Source organism: Microcebus murinus, chromosome 17, assembly GCF_040939455.1.
Source record: "Microcebus murinus isolate Inina chromosome 17, M.murinus_Inina_mat1.0, whole genome shotgun sequence".
Classification (NCBI taxonomy): Eukaryota; Metazoa; Chordata; class Mammalia; order Primates; family Cheirogaleidae; genus Microcebus; species Microcebus murinus.
In genome coordinates this window covers 16262131-16279352 of record NC_134120.1, presented here as the reverse complement: position 1 = coordinate 16279352, position 17222 = coordinate 16262131, and the positions used below count along the sequence as shown (strand labels likewise).

Genomic DNA, 17222 nt, shown 5'->3' with positions numbered 1-17222 from the left:
GGGAAGTAATACTTTTGTATATTTTTGGGTCTCCTGGTGATGCCTGGAGCAATGGCAGTCATCTTGTGAATGTGAGTGGAGTGGGCTTGAAATGAAGACGACACAGGAGAACGGTGGAAGGAAGGTGGTCCTTAATGACATTGCTGAACTGCTGAATTAACCAACTCTGGAACTGCCCAGGTGTCATGTGTTCTGGTGTGTGTGTGTGTGTGTGTGTGTGTGTGAGTGAGTGAGATATGTAACAAGTTCTTATAGCTGAAGGCATTTTGAGTTGGGTTTTCTAGTACGTTTAAATTATCCTGCATGCCTCTGACAGTGAGCTGTGAACTACTCCAGGTAAGGGATATATCCTGCTCATCATTATTCTCTGCACTTCACACACATGCTGAACAGCATTATTTATTGAATAAAGGAGAGAATACTCAGGCTGGCTCTAGACAGAATTGTAAAGTAAGAGAATTTTCTTTATATTTTTCTTTCTTGGTCCCTTTTTCTCCTTCCTCCCTCCCCACTCACATACCCCACCATGCCCACAAGGCCCCCTAAGTTCTTCTCATGCAAAATGACTAGGAATAAAAATCTTCTTTCTCCACGACCTTCATCAAAAACACACCTCTTTTATTCCCATTCTCCCCCAGCCTCACCCATTGCAAAGGTTAATATCACCAACCATTGCACCAGAATTATTAATTCCTTAATTTAGATTCCTTCAGGGATCACACGTCCATTTTCACAGCTACCTGCAAAACCCCTTAACCAAAGAAGAAGGCAACGGTGGGCAGAAGGAGCCCAGTGGCAGTGAGTGGATGGGGTGTGGAGGGGTATTGGGTCTTCCAGTACCCACCATGAAGGCAGCCGTGCCTCTCACTCCCCACCTTCCTTTAGAGCCCACCCCAGCCTACACTCACGAACCAGGGAGTGATTCAAGCACCTCTGCTAGAACCACCTTGAGGAATGAGTCACGCAGAGCTCAGGCTGCACCCAGGGGTGGAACAATAGTGTGTGTTTTCTTCTCAGAGTGAAGAGGAACATGAGATTAATTATTCTCCTAGATGGGGCCAGTATTTGAACCATGACTAGCCTGTTACCCAACGCCGGGTGGCACCACTCACAGGGAATTTTATTTCCTGGGGAGCCTGTCATGCAAAATATGGTGCACCCAGTGTCCCCTGGAGTCATGCGAGGATGCCCTACTAGTCTGGACTCAGACAACAGTTGAGACGGAGACGGTGGCCTAGAGATGATCTCTCTTTACCTGGTGAGTGGGAGAACTCTCTAGAACCTTCTTTTTCTTTTTTTTCAGACAGAGTCTCACTCTGTTGCCAGGCTAGAGTGCCGTGGTGTCAGCCTAGCTCACTGCAACCTCAAACTCCTGGGCTTAAGCAATCCTCCTGCCTCAGCCTCCCGAGTAGCTGGACTACAGACATGCACCACCATGCCCGGGTAATTTTTATATATATATATATATATTTTTTTTTAGTTGGCCAATTAATTTCTTTCTATTTTTAGTAGAGATGGGGGTTTCTGCTCTTGCTCAGGCTGGTTTTGAACTTCTGACCTTGAGCAATCCACTCACCTCGGCCTCCCAGAGTGCTAGGATTACAGGTGTGAGCCACCGGGCCCAGCCCTCCAGAACCTTCTAATGCAGCCTCTTGCCCATCCATTGGTAGAGATACGGAACCATACAGGTGGACAGTAGACACCAGAACCGGGAAGCATCCCTCTGAGGCAGTGATTCCGGGACTGGGTGCATAGTGACATCTCAGTACCGGTGTCTGGGTCTGATATAACTGGTCTAGGGGGTGGGGAGGGAGGTGGAGGGCAGTCTGAGCAACCTAAGAACAAAATGTTATAAAAAGAGAATACTCAGGGCCAGGCGCAGTGGCTCACGCCTGTAATCCTAACTCTCTGGGAGGCCGAGGTGGGAGGATCGCTCAAGGTCAGGAGTTCCAAACCAGTCTGAGCAAGAGCAAGACCCCCGTCTCTACTATAAATAGAAAAAATTAATTGGCCAACTAAAAATATATAGAAAAAATTAGCCGGGCATGGTGGCGCATGCCTGTAGACCCAGCTACTCGGGAGGCTGAGGCAGGAGGATCTCTTGAGCCCAGGAGTTTGAGGTTGCTGTGAGCTAGGCTGATGCCATGGCACTCTAGCCCCGGCAACAGAGTGAGACTCTGTCTCAAAAAAAAAAAAAATCTTGCACAAAGTGCATAAAAAATTGATTTTAATTATGAGTTAATTTTAATGTGTAATAAAGGCAATCAATGAGTAGATTAAAGTTGGTTTGATGAACATAAAACATTGTATCTCTTTATTTAGAAATAATGACAAACTTACTAAAATTTGTAAAAGTAAAAGCACAGAGGTTACTGGTATATCTTTTACTCAGATTCACCTATTGTCAACATTTTACCCCGTTTGCTTTGACATCTGCATGCATGTGCTCGCTCGTGTGCATGCTATCTCCCCCTCTTTCTCTACACACACACACACACAATTTATTTCTGAAATATTTGTGAATAAGTTACATACATCATGACCACTTACCCCTAAATACTTCCATGTGTATTTCCTAAGGATAGAGATATTTTATTATGTAACCATAGCACAGTTACCAACTTGATAAATTTACATTGATTCAATATTCTACCATCCTTGTTCCAATTTTGTCAGTTAACCTAATAATGTCCGTTATGACATTGCCCCCTCCCCTAGGGGATCCATTCTGGGATCAGTTATTTCATTTCCTTTTTATGTCTCTACAGCCTCCTCTAGTCTGGCGTATTTCCATAGCCTTTCTTTGTCTTTATACCAGTGACATCTTTAAAGCACCCAGTCCTCTCTCTGCTTCTCCCTTTTTTTTTAAATTTATTATTTATTTATTTTTTTAATAGGACATTCCTTGTTTTGTGTTTGTCAGATGTGTCTTTGTAATGATATTGGGGTTGTACATCCTGGGTCAGAACGCTGCATAGGTGCTGGTGTGCCCTTCTCTGAGTATGACAACTGGAAGTGCATAATGTCTTTTTAGCAATGTTAAATATCTATGACTTCTGTTGGTGACGATGTTGTAGATACAACTGTGCTTTGTTGCTTGCATTTTTTTTTTTTTGAGACAGAGTCTCACTTGTTGACCAGCCTAGAGCGAGTGCCGTGGCGTAAGCCTAGCTCACAGCAACCTCAAACTCCTGGGCTCAAGCAATCCTTCTGCCTCAGCCTCCCGAGTAGCTGGGACTACAGGCATGCCACCATGCCCGGCTAATTTTCTATATATATTAGTTGGCCAATTAATTTCTTTCTCTTTATAGTAGAGACGGGGGTCTTGCTCTTGCTCAGGCTGGTTTCGAACTCCTGACCTCGAGCAATCCGCCCACCTCAGCCTCCCAGAGTGCTAGGATTACAGGCGTGAGCCACCGCGCCCGGCTTGTTGCTTACATTTTTAATGCAAGAAATGCTACATATCTGTTGGGGGTTAGTGAAAATAAAGATTGTATTTTTTTTTTCCATCCAAGTTCATGGATGAACTCACTCCACAGCCTTTTTAAGAGTTTATAGGCTGGGTGCCGTGGCTCACGCCTGTAATCCTAGCACTCTGGGAGGCCGAGGCGGGCAGATCACTCAAACTCAGGAGTTCAAAGCCAGCCTGAGCAAGAGCGAGACCCTGTTTCTACTATAAATAGAAAGGAATTAATTGGCCAACTAAAAATATATATAGAAAAAATTAGCCGGGCATGGTGGCGCATGCCTGTAGTCCCAGCTACTTGGGAGGCTGAGGCAGGAGGATTGCTTGAGCCCAGGAGTTTGAGGTTGCTGTGAGATAGGCTGATGCCACGGAACTCTAGCATGGTCAACAGAAAGAGACTCTGTCTCAAAAAATAAAAATTAAAAAAAAAAAAAAGAGTCTATGGACTCTAGATTAAGAATGCCTGGTACAGATGCTAAATCTCTTAAATGGATCCTCTAATTTTGTTACCTTCTCTTCTTAATTTTTGTCTCTTTTCTTTGTCCTTTTGTTCCAATTTCTAGGAAACGACTGTTTTATGAATTTTCTAATTCTTTGGTTGAGAAAAGGCATAGTTGGAAAAATGTGTGATTCTACATTTGGACTGTAAAATTCCAATGGTACATTTAACATGACCAGAAAACATTTTGTATGCAGAATACATTTTCCTGCATACTTTAGGCATCTGTGAACATCATCAACAAAGCACAGGAACATTTGATTGAGTCATTGGAAGCCAGCATTCACAGTGGCCGAGTGGATGATAGTGTCTTGACCAAATGATATTAGGGAACTGCAAAGACAGGAAGAGCTCCATTGTTTCACTACAAACAGGATCTGAAGAGCCACGGCATCATGAGCAATAACAGCACCTGCTACCTTTTCTCTGTGGTGAGAGGCATGAACTTAGCCAGGGACAGCACTTTTGACAATGCAGAACAGGAAGAGATGGTGCCTGGACACTAAGACTAATCTTCATGTGTACTGTTTGAACGATCAACATATATAAGATACTCTTCTCTAGGGATAGTGATTTATTTAATAAATACATCATTATTTAATACTAAATAAATCAGACCAGACTTACCTGGTCTCATGAATTTCCTAATATATTTTTTAATGAAAATGTTTATATAGACAGAGAGCTTACAGAAATGCTTTGCAAGGTGTCCCACATACACAGGGGCAACCCCATTCCTGGCCCATCTTGTACCGAATCTGTCCCACGACGCCTAATTCATTATTGCCGCTGGTAGCAGAGACCAAGTTGGTGGCAGAGACCAAGTTCTAGGTGTTAGGTGAACTTGATGAACACAAAACTTTGGCCTTGGGAGTCATGGTTAATAAGACTGCATGGTCGCGGTGGTCTTTTATCAGATCACCATCTATAATGGATAGTTGTCATTTTGGGCAGTCTAACACACAACCCTCTCTTCCTCCTGCTCCTCCCCCACCTTCTGTGGGGTGTCCTCGTTGTGTAGAGCTAGTGGCAGGTGGTGCTGACTGTATCACCATGGAAATGGATGAGGTCAAACACTTCTCAGAGCTGCTCGACTTAGCCTCAGCCAATCAGATGCTTTCCCCTGGGAATTTGAACCATGAGCCAATATCACAGGAATATAAGTGATTGGAGGTGACCTCAGTGGCAATAATGTGCCATAGAATTTTTGCCTGTGTTTCTGCTGTCTCACCTTCTGAACCCCTTGGTTTCTGACCATTTCCCAAGATTTATTTCATCCTCTACCTGTTGATTTTCTAAGCCCCCATTATTATTGTAATAAACCTCCCTTTTTTCTTCCTTTTTCCCCTTTTTGTATAAGATAGTATTGGTTTTGTTTCTTAAAACAATGAATCCTATTTGAATTAGCATACTATTTATTTCCAGGTTTTGTTTCACTTTGAGGTTTCGTTTTTTTGTCATTTGGTATGGAGAACATTTCTATTCACTGAGTTAAGGTTTTGCAAATGGTAATAATTTAACAGTCTGTCTTGCAATCTTAGGATACACTTAAAGTCCTCCAGCAGTCTGAGAGCAGAGCTAGAGGAAATTTCCATTTTAAAGTCAAAGCATGCAGAGTATCTAACAACAGCTCATAATCCTTAATTGGTGATGGTTTAATTTTGAGAGTGTTAATGAACAGCTTTCGTAGCCACTTAAATGTTTTTGTTTCTAGAAAATGCTTTCCAAATATGCTTTATAACAATATGAAATGTTCAGTGGTATAAATAAAAAGAAACTCAAAAATCTCCGTGCTCATTCCTGACTTTATTTACTCAAAGCTTCAACACAACCCATAAACTTTAATTAAGTTTAAAACACATTAAGTTTTAAACAAAATAAAGGAACAAACTTTATTTCATTTTCATCCCTGGTGCACTATCTGCATTCAGAAACATAGTAATAAAGAGACTGAGGTCAACACAAAACAGGCTAATCTTTTAGCAAAGTTAACACATGGCAGTCTCCATTATTATTTAAACTTGTATCTATTGCATTGAAGTGTATGTGAGTGTGTGTTGTTATAGTTCTCAAAAATAGTAAAAAAATAATTGTGAAAAATAAAATTTGAATTATAGGCTTCTATGTAGAATCCTAAAAAATCAGCTGGGAACCACAGCTCTGCTGGTAATATTCTCCTTCTCCTGTTTAATTTTCTAAATCGTTCTCTTCTGGGCTTGGGTAGAGTCCCACCTTCTTGCTAATATCTTCCCTATGCCTAGAGGGAGCTTTCTTTCTTCTCTGTGCTTAAAGCAATTATTTTCCTTCCATTGTGGAAAAAGAGACAAGACATGCCCTTCTCTGACTGTTCACCATTTGGACTTGGTATTTATTTTATTTTCATACATATATGCCTTATTTTCTCAAATTATTATAAAATACGTTTTAAGCTCCTCAAAGGCACGATCCAGGTCCTACATGAATACTTGCCACTTAATCAGTATTAAATTCTACTTCTACCCTTCAGATCCATTTTTATCAACTTAACACAGTGTTTCCCAAACGTGTCACCTGCCACCTTTCCAATTTTGCCTTATCTGCATGCCACATGTGCTATTTTTACTAGACACGTTTTTCCTGCTAATAAACTCACTTCTTTTTCTAAAGGAATTAATGTGAAAGGAAGCTTTCCATAAATGGGAAAACCAGTATTGTTTGCCACAAGTTGAAGGCAACATAAAAATAAATACATTAAAAAGCAAGAACAGTGCTCGCTTCAGCACCACATATACTAAAATTGGAAGGATACAGAGAAGATTAGCATGGCCCCTGCGTAAGGATGACACGCAAATTGGTGAAGTGTTCCATATTATTAATATATATATATATATATTAAAAAAAAAAAAGCAAGAACAACACACTGTCATTGATTCAACTCTAGCCAGCTATTCTTGCCTTTGGGCTTTGAGCCTACAGGAAAAGGGGAGATCAAGGAGTGTTAGAGAAATTTCTCCCTAGCTAACCAGAGGGATTGAGAAAGAGCACTGGAAAGGGAGTACTTTCTCAGCACGGAGTTCAGTGCTGTTTAGTTATCTACTCCTGCTCAGACCACCCGGGCAGCATGGGAGCCATCCACACGCTGAGGTGAGAAGTGACCATAGAAGCGGAGCCCAGGGAGCCCAGGAAACAAGTCCCGTACTGAGTGAGCGTTCTTGGTTCGTGTGTCTGCACAGCTCGTTCTCCAAGCTCTCCCCCACTCTCTCTTGCATAGCTCATCATTATCTGGGCCTTACTTCTCTTATCTATAAAATAAGAGAATTCTACCAGACAATTTTCCCAGTTGCTTCCTGCCCTGACTTTACCAGAATCTACGATTACAGCGTCTCGAAGGCACAGTGTTCCAGAACTCACCGTCCTGCAGTGGACCACTGTCCATCAAGCGCTCAGCGCTGGCTCACCCACCGCCACCCTGAAGCAGGACAGCACTGGGCCCCCTCCACAAGGGACCAGAGCTACACACTGGAGAGACCCCTTTTCCCTGAGACGGGCAGAGTGCCCAGGGAATATGGAGGGTTTGAGCTTGGCTCTACCCCTAGGTTTCCATTGTTCTCCAAGGGCCAATGACTTCTGACACTCTTCGCATTTAATTTCCAAAAAGGGAAGGGAATCATAGACAAGCTAAATATGTTTTAGCATGTAATCCAGTTTAAGTTAACTAAAGGGCAGCCGAGCTATACAATTATGCTGAAAGCACCCAGAAATAATTTTTAAAAAACAGAAGGTGAGGGACTATATAGTATTCAGGGGAGTTAGAATATGCGGATTGTATTGCTGGTCCTCCCTGCTCCTGGCAGTGTGAACTTCTGGAAGCACCAGCTTCCCTGTACAGTAGATGAGGGATTTGAGCTTCACTCGAAGATCTTCATTTGCTCTCCTAGCAATTACCTTAAATATTTACAACAACCTTTAGTTCTGAGAAAAAAAAAAAAAATCTTGGAATCAAATTTGTATTTGGTCCTGAAACCACTAAATAATACAAATGCAAATGGGAGATAAGATTTGGAAACTGGCCTTTATAGAGTAGTTAAAAAAAAAAAAAAACCTTAGGTGAGTTAAATTAAAAATAAATGGCTGAGAGTTAAGAATTCTCAAAAATAAATAAATAAAAAGAAATGGGAATTTTTATATAAAATGAGAGAATATATACTTCTCTAACATGGTTCATATTAGTATACAAAGTTATCATTTTATACCATTTATATACCATTTATATCATTTTATACAATGATATTTCAGAACAAACACCTCATTTCATTTATTAGAAATAAGAATATTTGCCTGCAAATACATTTTGAATTTTTGTATTTGCCTGCAAATATTTTGAAAAACTGTTGACTAACTGACAAAATATTGGCAACACATAACACTTGAGTCTACAAGTCTGTTTGGGGGTGTGTCATATTTCAAAACTAAACACTTAGGCCAGGTCACCTGCTTCGCCATCTGCTTCCTTACAAACTGGCCATTATACTAGCAAGGGTTACATACCGAATTTGGAGACAAACCCTGAAGCTAGCATGGGCACCACCCCAGGAACATAGTCATGTTTTAACAACAAACAAGCCCCTGGAATTCTTATGCTAAACAAACTTCTGGCTAGAGGTGAAGCTGGGATTTCCCTGTAGCCACTTTTGCCCTCACTGAAACCGGAGTCCAGACTTTTATTGGTGACACTTGTGTTACAATCTCTGCTGACGAAGCTATGTAGAAAAGAACAGAGAGTATAGTTTTATCTAAGTAAAATTTGGGCCTGTGCAGCAACAAGTTGAGATCCAGCCAAGAAATGAAGCAGTCATTCTCTGATGTTTCTTGCAGCCCTTGTCTACCCAAGTAATTAGAGCTGAAAATTTTTAAGAGCTATATGTACTTTTCTCACCACTTGGAGAAAACCATATAAAAATATGCGCCACCTCATTCACTCAGACCAGAGCTGGGTAGAAATTTCTTTGACCTATCTACACAGACTGAGTTTGCTAAGCAAACTAACAAGGTAAATGGCACGGGGGAAGGGAGAGGGGGCAGAAATGTTAACTACTAAAGAGAAGAAAAGCAACTTTTTTTTTTTTTTTTTTTTTGAGACAGAGTCTCGCTTTGTTGCCCAGGCTAGAGTGAGTGCCGTGGCGTCAGCCTAGCTCACAGCAACCTCAAACTCCTGGGCTCCAGTGATCCTTTGCCTCAGCCTCCCGGGTAGCTGGGACTACAGGCATGCACCACCATGCCCGGCTAATTTTTTTTTTTTATATATATATATCAGTTGGCCAATTAATTTCTTTCTATTTATAGTAGAGACGGGGTCTCGCTCTTGCTCAGGCTGGTTTTGAACTCCTGACCTTGAGCAATCCGCCCGCCTCGGCCTCCCAAGAGCTAGGATTACAGGCGTGAGCCACAGCGCCCGGCCGAAAAGCAACTTTAAAGTGGCTTTTTAAAAGTGCTTTCAATCCTTTTCTTGGGGTAGCGCTACTGTCCAATGAACGAATAGTGAGGACAGTACTGCTAACGCCTACACAACACACCCGCATCAACTAGAGCTTTGCTTTACTTTGGTGCAATTTTTGGAAAAAAGAAAACTCTCTAAAAAAAAAAAAAAAAAAAAAAAAAAAAAAAAAAAAAAAAATAAAAGTGCTTTCAAAGCATCTACTTCTTCAAAAAAAAATCATTGGCACACTGATGTTTTTGGTTTTTTGTTCATTAAAGCAGATGAATTATGGAATTATTCTAATTACTGGAGAACTCTTCCCTTTACCAAAGATTTATGGAGAGTTCCTAGAGAGACATGACATTTGAATGGAATTAGTTTTAAACTTTGAGCTCCCTACAACTGATTATGACCTAGTTTAGGTACTGAGTGAAGGGCTCATGCAATTTAGATGAGACAGCAAATTGTCATAGGGGGCTCAGAAAGCTTCCAGAAATGATACGATGTCTGGGATTTCCTTCAAAGTGATCTGGTGGGGGAAGGTGGAAAAATGGGGGCTATGTAAAGAAAAACAAGATTGGCCATGAGTTGATCAATGTTGATGCTGGCGGTGAACACCTGAGGGCTTGTTATACTCGATACTTGCTTAAAATTGTTCATAATAAAATATTGTAAAGTCTTTAAAAAAAAAAAAAAAGAGGCCACAGAGGGCAAACAGGCAGATAGTCAGGAAGCTGGGAGGGACAGCAAAGGCACAGGGGCCATGGTGGCTGCAGGGAAACTTGAACAAGAGGGAGGAGGCAGGCCGGCCTGTGGGTGTGGGCCAGCCTGGGTCCCTTTGCTGGTGCTGCAGGTGGCATTTTTGTCCCCTTGGTAGCAGGCAGGAGGGAACACAGAATGTCTGCCAGTGGCTGCCCTGGGTCAAACTAGGACGAATGTGAAAGCTGCCACTGGTGCTGCCGACTCGCTCAGTTGTGCCACCACCTCCCCACTGTCAGCGCCGTGTTCCCATCCACGCACAGGCCGAGCACGCCCCTTGTCAAATCCCATCTCAGGAATGTTCTGAGTTCATAGCCTCGATGTCTTTAAGAAAATACGGGCCGGGTGCAGTGGCTCAAGCCTGTAACCCTAGCACTCTGGGAGGCCGAGGCGGGCTGATCGCTCAAGGTCAGGAGTTCGAAACCAGCCTGAGGAAGAGCGAGACCCCGTCTCTACTATAAATAGAAATTAAAAATATACAGAAAATACTAGCCAGGCATGGTGGCACATGCCTGTAGTCCCAGCTACTGGGGAGGCTGAGGCAAAAGGATCACTTGAGCCCAGGAGTTTGAGGTTGCAGTGAGGTAAACTGCACTCTAGCCTGGGCAACAGAGTGAGACTCAGTCTCAAAAAAAAAATATATATATATATAAATATAAATATATATATATATGAAGGTGCTTTTCTCATTTGCATTTTTGTGTCTATGACCTTGACATTGGCTTGACATATAGACAGATCCATGGGGCAGGGCGGGGGAAGGAATTGGACAGTGCAGGGCTGCTAGCACAGGAGTTCAAGACAGACAAAGGATTCACATTTGGTTTCTGGCATTTAATACAGGATTTTGCCCAAAGATCTAGTGTGACAAGCCAGTTTTGTTGAGAAATATGATTTACCTTTTCTTTTGTCTCCTCACAGAGACTATCAAGAGCCTGGCCTGGCCACCTGCACTGTAGAGTTTTGGGTTAGAGACAGTCCCATGGTGATACATCAAGGACAAAGGAGAAAGCCTGCCTCTTCCAGCCCAGGAGAGAGCAGGGGGAGAAATGAGCAAGGCGGAAGGAAGATGCTAAGTTTCTCCTTTTCTCTCCCTGTCCCCTCAAGGAGTAGGTTGGAGGCAGCTTTAGAAATATCTAGAAACGTGTTGAAAAGCTGGAGGACAGAGAGGCTTCTGTCCTGCTCCTGTCCATGGCTTTAGGCTGCCCCCCTGCCCCGATTTGGGGGTAGCTCTGTCAAAGTGAGCATAGCAGCACAGTAGGGTTAAGCAGACGGAGGGCAGGAGAGAAGGAGAGGACCGGGGGAGAGAAGGGAATATTTCCTCAATGCTCATCATTTTTAAGTACAGAAGCTATTACAATTATTGCATCATACTTAGATTACCAGATTAGGTTAAAGTTCATTAATTCGTTGTTACCCAGTGGGTGGGTCTCTCGAGGAAGACCCTACATTTTCTCTGAACATCTGAGTGTAGCAGCAATGATATTGTAGTCCTGCGCTTGGATTTCCTGTGAATTCAGGCTCAGCCGCTGTCCCTTGCAGACACAGCAGATTTCTCTCTATAACTGAGGACAGAGTGGCTGTGACCCTTGGGGCACCAGACACCACCCTGCGTCTGGCAGCTTTCTCCTCTGGGGTGCTGGGTCCTGTGTCTCACAGCTGCAGCCCCCACGAATAGACCACCCGCCCACCGCATGTGACATCACCTTTGTCTAGCCGGGGCTTGGGCCGGCAGGGGCTGCAGTGTCCCCCGTGTCTGATGCCCTGGCCCGGTCCACCCCTCATCCAGGCCCCTGCCCTGCGGCACGCCCCACCTGCAGTCATCGCTGGTGTCCCTGTGTGGCCGCAGCCTTTCGTGATGCGCTTTCTTCATCTCCCCTCACAGTCACGACTCGGGTCTCTGACGTCAGCTCCTTCTCGGTAGAGCCGTTGGTGACTCCCCATGGCAGTGAGTCACTCCCTCCTGCATGGTCCCACGCCATTTGGCCTGTAGATAGTGCATTTCACATGGAGACATAATTACAGACGTACAAGACAAGCACCTGAGCGAGACTGGGAGCCCCTGGCTGGCAGGTTAATGCCACGTGCATCTGTGAGTTTCTAGACCAGAGAGGACATGGCGGAGGGGGTGGACCGCCTTGCCTGCGGCTCATTCAACCCCTGGGCTGCTGGTCTTTTGGTATAGCAGAGGCCAGGAAGCAGAAAATGACAGGTGAAGCCAGGTTTCCCTGTGTAATTTAGTTCCTGCCAATCAAACGCATTCATGTGAGGCTCTGATTCAAAACCGAGCTGCGTTGGGCAAAAGGCGCCGCAGGGCAGCGCGTTCATTTTGCCAGAGTCAATCTTGACTTTCAAACTGCCACTCAAGTCTCTGAGTCAGACAGATCTATAGAGTCTGTAGTCCTTATATTTGTAATAAAAAAAAGAAGAAGAAGAAACTTAATAAAACTTCTCTCTTGAATGTTGCCAACAACCTCCAAGACTCAATTTCAATTTCCATCCATGGCCTGTTAGCCATGACCTTCTCACGTACCTTTTCAAAGAAACCAGGCTTTGTCTTGCCTTTGATTTAGATCCATCAGAAATCCTGTTAAATTTGCCAAGGATTCCAACTGTTGGAAAGAGAATGGGGACTAGCAACACAGAAAGACGACCTAGGCAAAAGGAAGGATTATCGCTGGGCACCAAAACTTAAAAAAAAGTCCACTGAATCCACGAAATGACACAAAAAAGGCAGGAATCTAAGCATCCGTGTATTCATAGCTCTCACCCTTAACTGTTACTTGTATGTTTTTGATCATGTTTCCCTCCACTTCTAGGATTCTGTGCTTGTCTGATATCTATGATGTCAGGTAACCATAAAGTGCACCAGGGCGTCTCCCATGGGCAGGGGAGTGAAGCGAGGGAAGGACGTCCTGGCAGAATTCAGCCAGTGAGACAGAGGGAGGCCCAGTGATTTATTGAAAATCCAGAGAGTTGGTGACCAAACCTCAGGCAAGTCTCCCAACGCCTGCCCTGGCCTTCTTCTACCACGCACTTCCTAATTGACGCCTTGCTCAGAGTTGCCAATGGCGGTAGCAGGTGCCCCAGAACCAGAGGCTGAGTCTCAGGAAATCCTGCCTGGCTCCAGGGGCAGTCGGGTGGGGACTGGGACCCAGCGCATCAACAGAGCCACAGGAATGATGGAGTTGTCTATCACGGGGATGTGGGTGCATTTGGGTGATGGGCAGGGGTGTGAAGATGAATGAGCCCTTGAATAAATCTTAGTTTAAAAATCATGGCAGGCCGGGCATGGTGGCTCATGCCTGTAATCCTAGCACTCTGGGAGGCCAAGGCGGGCAGATGGCTCAAGGTCAGGAGTTCGAAACCAGCCTGAGCAAGAGTGAGACCCTCGTCTCTACTAAAAATAGAAAGAAATTAATTGGCCAACTAAAAATATATAGAAAAAATTAGCTGAGTATGATGGTTCATGCCTGTAGTCCCAGCTACGTGGGAGGCTGAGGCAGGAGGATTGCCTGAGCCCAGGAGTTTGAGGTTGCTGTGAGCTAGGCTGATGCCATGACACTCTAGCCAGGGCAACAGAGTAAGACTCTGTCTCAAAAAAAAAAAAAAATCATGGCAGCCAGCAGACGTGATGGGTTCTCGACAACTCTATACCCATTGGCTAAAAATAAAGTCTCAGTTTTAAGATGGTGCCAACACTTTGCTCCACCGGAATGGCAGTGAACTTCCTTCAGTTTGAATATTTACATTGTGTTTTCAGCACTGTTTGTTCCGATACTGTAGCAGGCGGCCACTTAGTGGGTGTTTAAAGATAACAAGGCCCCCACACTCAGTTCTTTCTTTAGTGTTAATGGACAAGAGCAAGCTGTATGGATTCTTAAATAAAACAGCAGCCTTTTGTGACCTCCCTCTTCTCAGCCAGCTACTGGCACCAGCTCAATTATTCACTTAGAGCTGCAAGGAATGTTCCAGACATTAACCAAGTATTCATTATCCACGCCCACCCCCATAGATGATATAAAGGGAAAATAATCAAAAGATATTTAAATCATCATAATTTTAAGAATTATAAAGCAGGACAGACGGTTTTATTTTAGATCTTAAGTGAAAGTGGATTCATGTTTTCCCTAGAAAACTGTTTTATTTGAACATTAAAGATGAATTTCAACTTTGCTACCTGGTATCAAATCCTGATTTTTTAACTTTGTCTCTGCAGATTCACCCTCTTTTTCTCTACACCCGCTGTCATTGCTGTCAGTGTGATCTCATGTGTTAGTTACTGGATTAGATAACAAATGTCCCCAAGAAAGGTGTGGCACAGGAAAGTTTGGATGTCTTTTTTTTTTTTTTTTTGAGACAGACTCCCACTCTGTTGCCGGGGCTAGAGTGCCATGGCATCAGCCTAGCTCACAGCAACCTCCAACTCCTGGGCTCAAGCGATCCTACTGCCTCAGCCTCTCGAATAGCTAGGACTACAGGCATGTGCCACCATGCCCGGCTAATTTTTTCTATATATTTTTAGCTTTCCAATTAATTTCTTTCTATTTTCAGTAGAGATGGGATCTCACTCTTGCTCAGGCTGGTTTCAACTTGAGCAATCCTCCCATCTCGGCCTCCTAGAATGCTAGAATAACAGGCATGAGCCATCACACCCGGCCAGTTTGGATGTCTTGATGTCCCTCCTGAGAACCACCCCCAAAACCATGACCACATGCCTACCACCCCCGCCAATACCACCCCCTCCCACAACACCCCCTCCCACACTGCCCCACCTCTTCCCTGGCCCTTCCCTGAGCACTTAGGTGTGGCCCAACCTCTGTTCACGCCTTCCCTGTTGCCTGGGTCTTTGCTTGGAGATCAGTTTCCTAGGTGTAGAATCTATATTTTGAAAACAGAATTCGTATCCATAATAATAAAAGGCAATGATCCATAAATGTATTTAATTATAAAAGTAATGTGGCTGGGCACGATGGCTTATGCTAGTAATCCCAGCACTTTGGGAGGCCAAGGCAAGAGGACTGCTTGAGGCCAGGAGTTCGAGACCAGTGTGGGCAACATAGCCAGACCCCATCTCTACAAAAAACTTAAAAATTAGCTGGCATGGCGGTGAGTGCCTATAGTCCCAGCTACTCTACTTGGGAGGTTGAGGCAAGAGGATCCTTTGAGCCCAGGAGTTCGAGGATACAGTGAGCTGTGGTCCTGCCACTGTACTCCAGCCTGAGTAACAGAGCTAGACCTTGTTAAAAAAAAAAAAAAAAAGGTAATGAGGATATAAAAACAAAAGTTAAAAATGTAGAAGGCTCTTCAGTAAAAATTAAATGCCTTCTTCCTTTTGCCCATCCTAATCCTTGGGGAGCTACTTTTGACCATTTCTCTTTGTAAATTATAAGAAAGTACCCCATGACTCTAAATAATATGCTATATCCTATTTCTTTATATATTTCTTTAAATAATATCTATTGACTTTTCCCCATGAAAAAGAAGAATTTGGTTTGTCTTCTCCCCTTTCCCTCCTTCATTAAATTTTTGTTTATGATATTTTTATCTTTTGGTCCTTCTATGAGTCAACTGTGGAAATAAATAAGGACCAACCGCATGAGAAAAGCAAAGGCTATTTATTCTGAGCGTGTTGTAGCAAGGGAGGCAGCCACCCACCGCCACTTGTGTCTTGGCAGAGACTCAAAGGCAGGCAGGGGAGTGGGAAAGCTTCATAGTGGGAAAAAGAGAAGACTTCAGTCCTGGTCTTACCAAACACTGTCGGCCTGGGGAAGCTGTAGGTGGACTGATTAGAAGTGGGCGAACTGTGTCATTAGTTAGGGGCGCATATGTGGCTTCCTCTGCTTGGTCCTAAATTGGAAACAGGGATAAAAATTAGGGAAGTTGTCAGTTATTAGTCAAGTCCTGGCTTTTGGGGGCTGATTGTTACAAAGGTTATTGTTTAGTTTCCTGGATTGTTGCTAGAGATAGCAGTTTGGCTTCCTGGAAGTCTGACTCATGAGGGCTGTCCGGAAAGTATCCAGCCACTGTTAATGTAATGTGTTATTTTTACATGGCTGGACACCTTCTGGACAGCCCTGGTACAGTGGCTGGCTTCGGAGTGGTTATTGTAGAGACAGAGACTGGTTTCCTGGGCAGGTTGCTGCAGGTTTGGGATTAAAGTTCTGTCTACCTATTATCTATCTATCTATGTATCTATATATCTACCTACCTACCTATCTATCTGATCTGGCCATTGTCTGTTTGGATATTTAGTCTCTCACAACTTTATAACTTTAAATAATAGAATTAAACCTCTATTTCTTGATCTTTCAACTGTAAACAGTATTTCCTTCTTCCCATTCTGTAAGATCCCACCAACCACCACTGATTCTCCCTCTCTCTACCTCCCAACTTCTGCCAGGTATACCATTATTTTTATGATATGAAGATTTATAATGTTACTATCTCTTTTGGCATGTATAAATATTCTATGACGTGTCTATAGGCCAATTTTGAAAGTCAAGAGCCAATAAACAGTATTTACAATAGTATAATTACCTAATATAAATAATAATATGATTAAATAATGTTAATATTATTTGCTATTTGAACAAAATACTGGAACTTCATCCATAATGGAACTTAGGGACAGTGATTTTTATGTCCCTAAGCCTGTACCATTTCATATCTTAAGCATCAGTATAAAATTGATTCTGTTTCATTACTCTTGTGAATTTTTTCCCAAAGGTATACACGTCAGATCAACTTTCCTGGTCTTGAATATCTGAAAATGTCATTTTTTCAGTATCACAACTGATTGATGGTCTGACTCAGGACTTAATTGCACGTTCTGGGTTTAGGACTTTGGAGTCATTGCTCTCTTGACATCTGCTATCCAGTGTTGTGTATAAAATCATCTGCTATCAACCCTATTTTCATTCTTTTGTAAGTGATTTGCTTTTTTTCTTTCTAGAAGCTTCCAGGATTATCTCGTTATCCTTGTTGTTCTGGAATTTCACACACATGCGTGCTAGGGACTGAATGTTTGTGTCCACGCTCCT

The 17222-nt window shown here is 43.2% G+C and overlaps 2 non-coding genes across 2 annotated transcripts; both read left to right on the top strand.

Moving 5' to 3' along the window:
• The first annotated feature begins 6711 nt into the window (after positions 1-6711).
• Positions 6712-6818, top strand: LOC142861748 (U6 spliceosomal RNA). The gene has a single exon (XR_012912902.1). It is a non-coding gene; the product is annotated as a U6 spliceosomal RNA (small nuclear RNA).
• Positions 6819-9438: 2620 nt separating this feature from the next.
• Positions 9439-9564, top strand: LOC142861794 (U4atac minor spliceosomal RNA). Its single transcript, XR_012912942.1, has one exon. It is a non-coding gene; the product is annotated as a U4atac minor spliceosomal RNA (small nuclear RNA).
• Positions 9565-17222: the final 7658 nt, after the last annotated feature.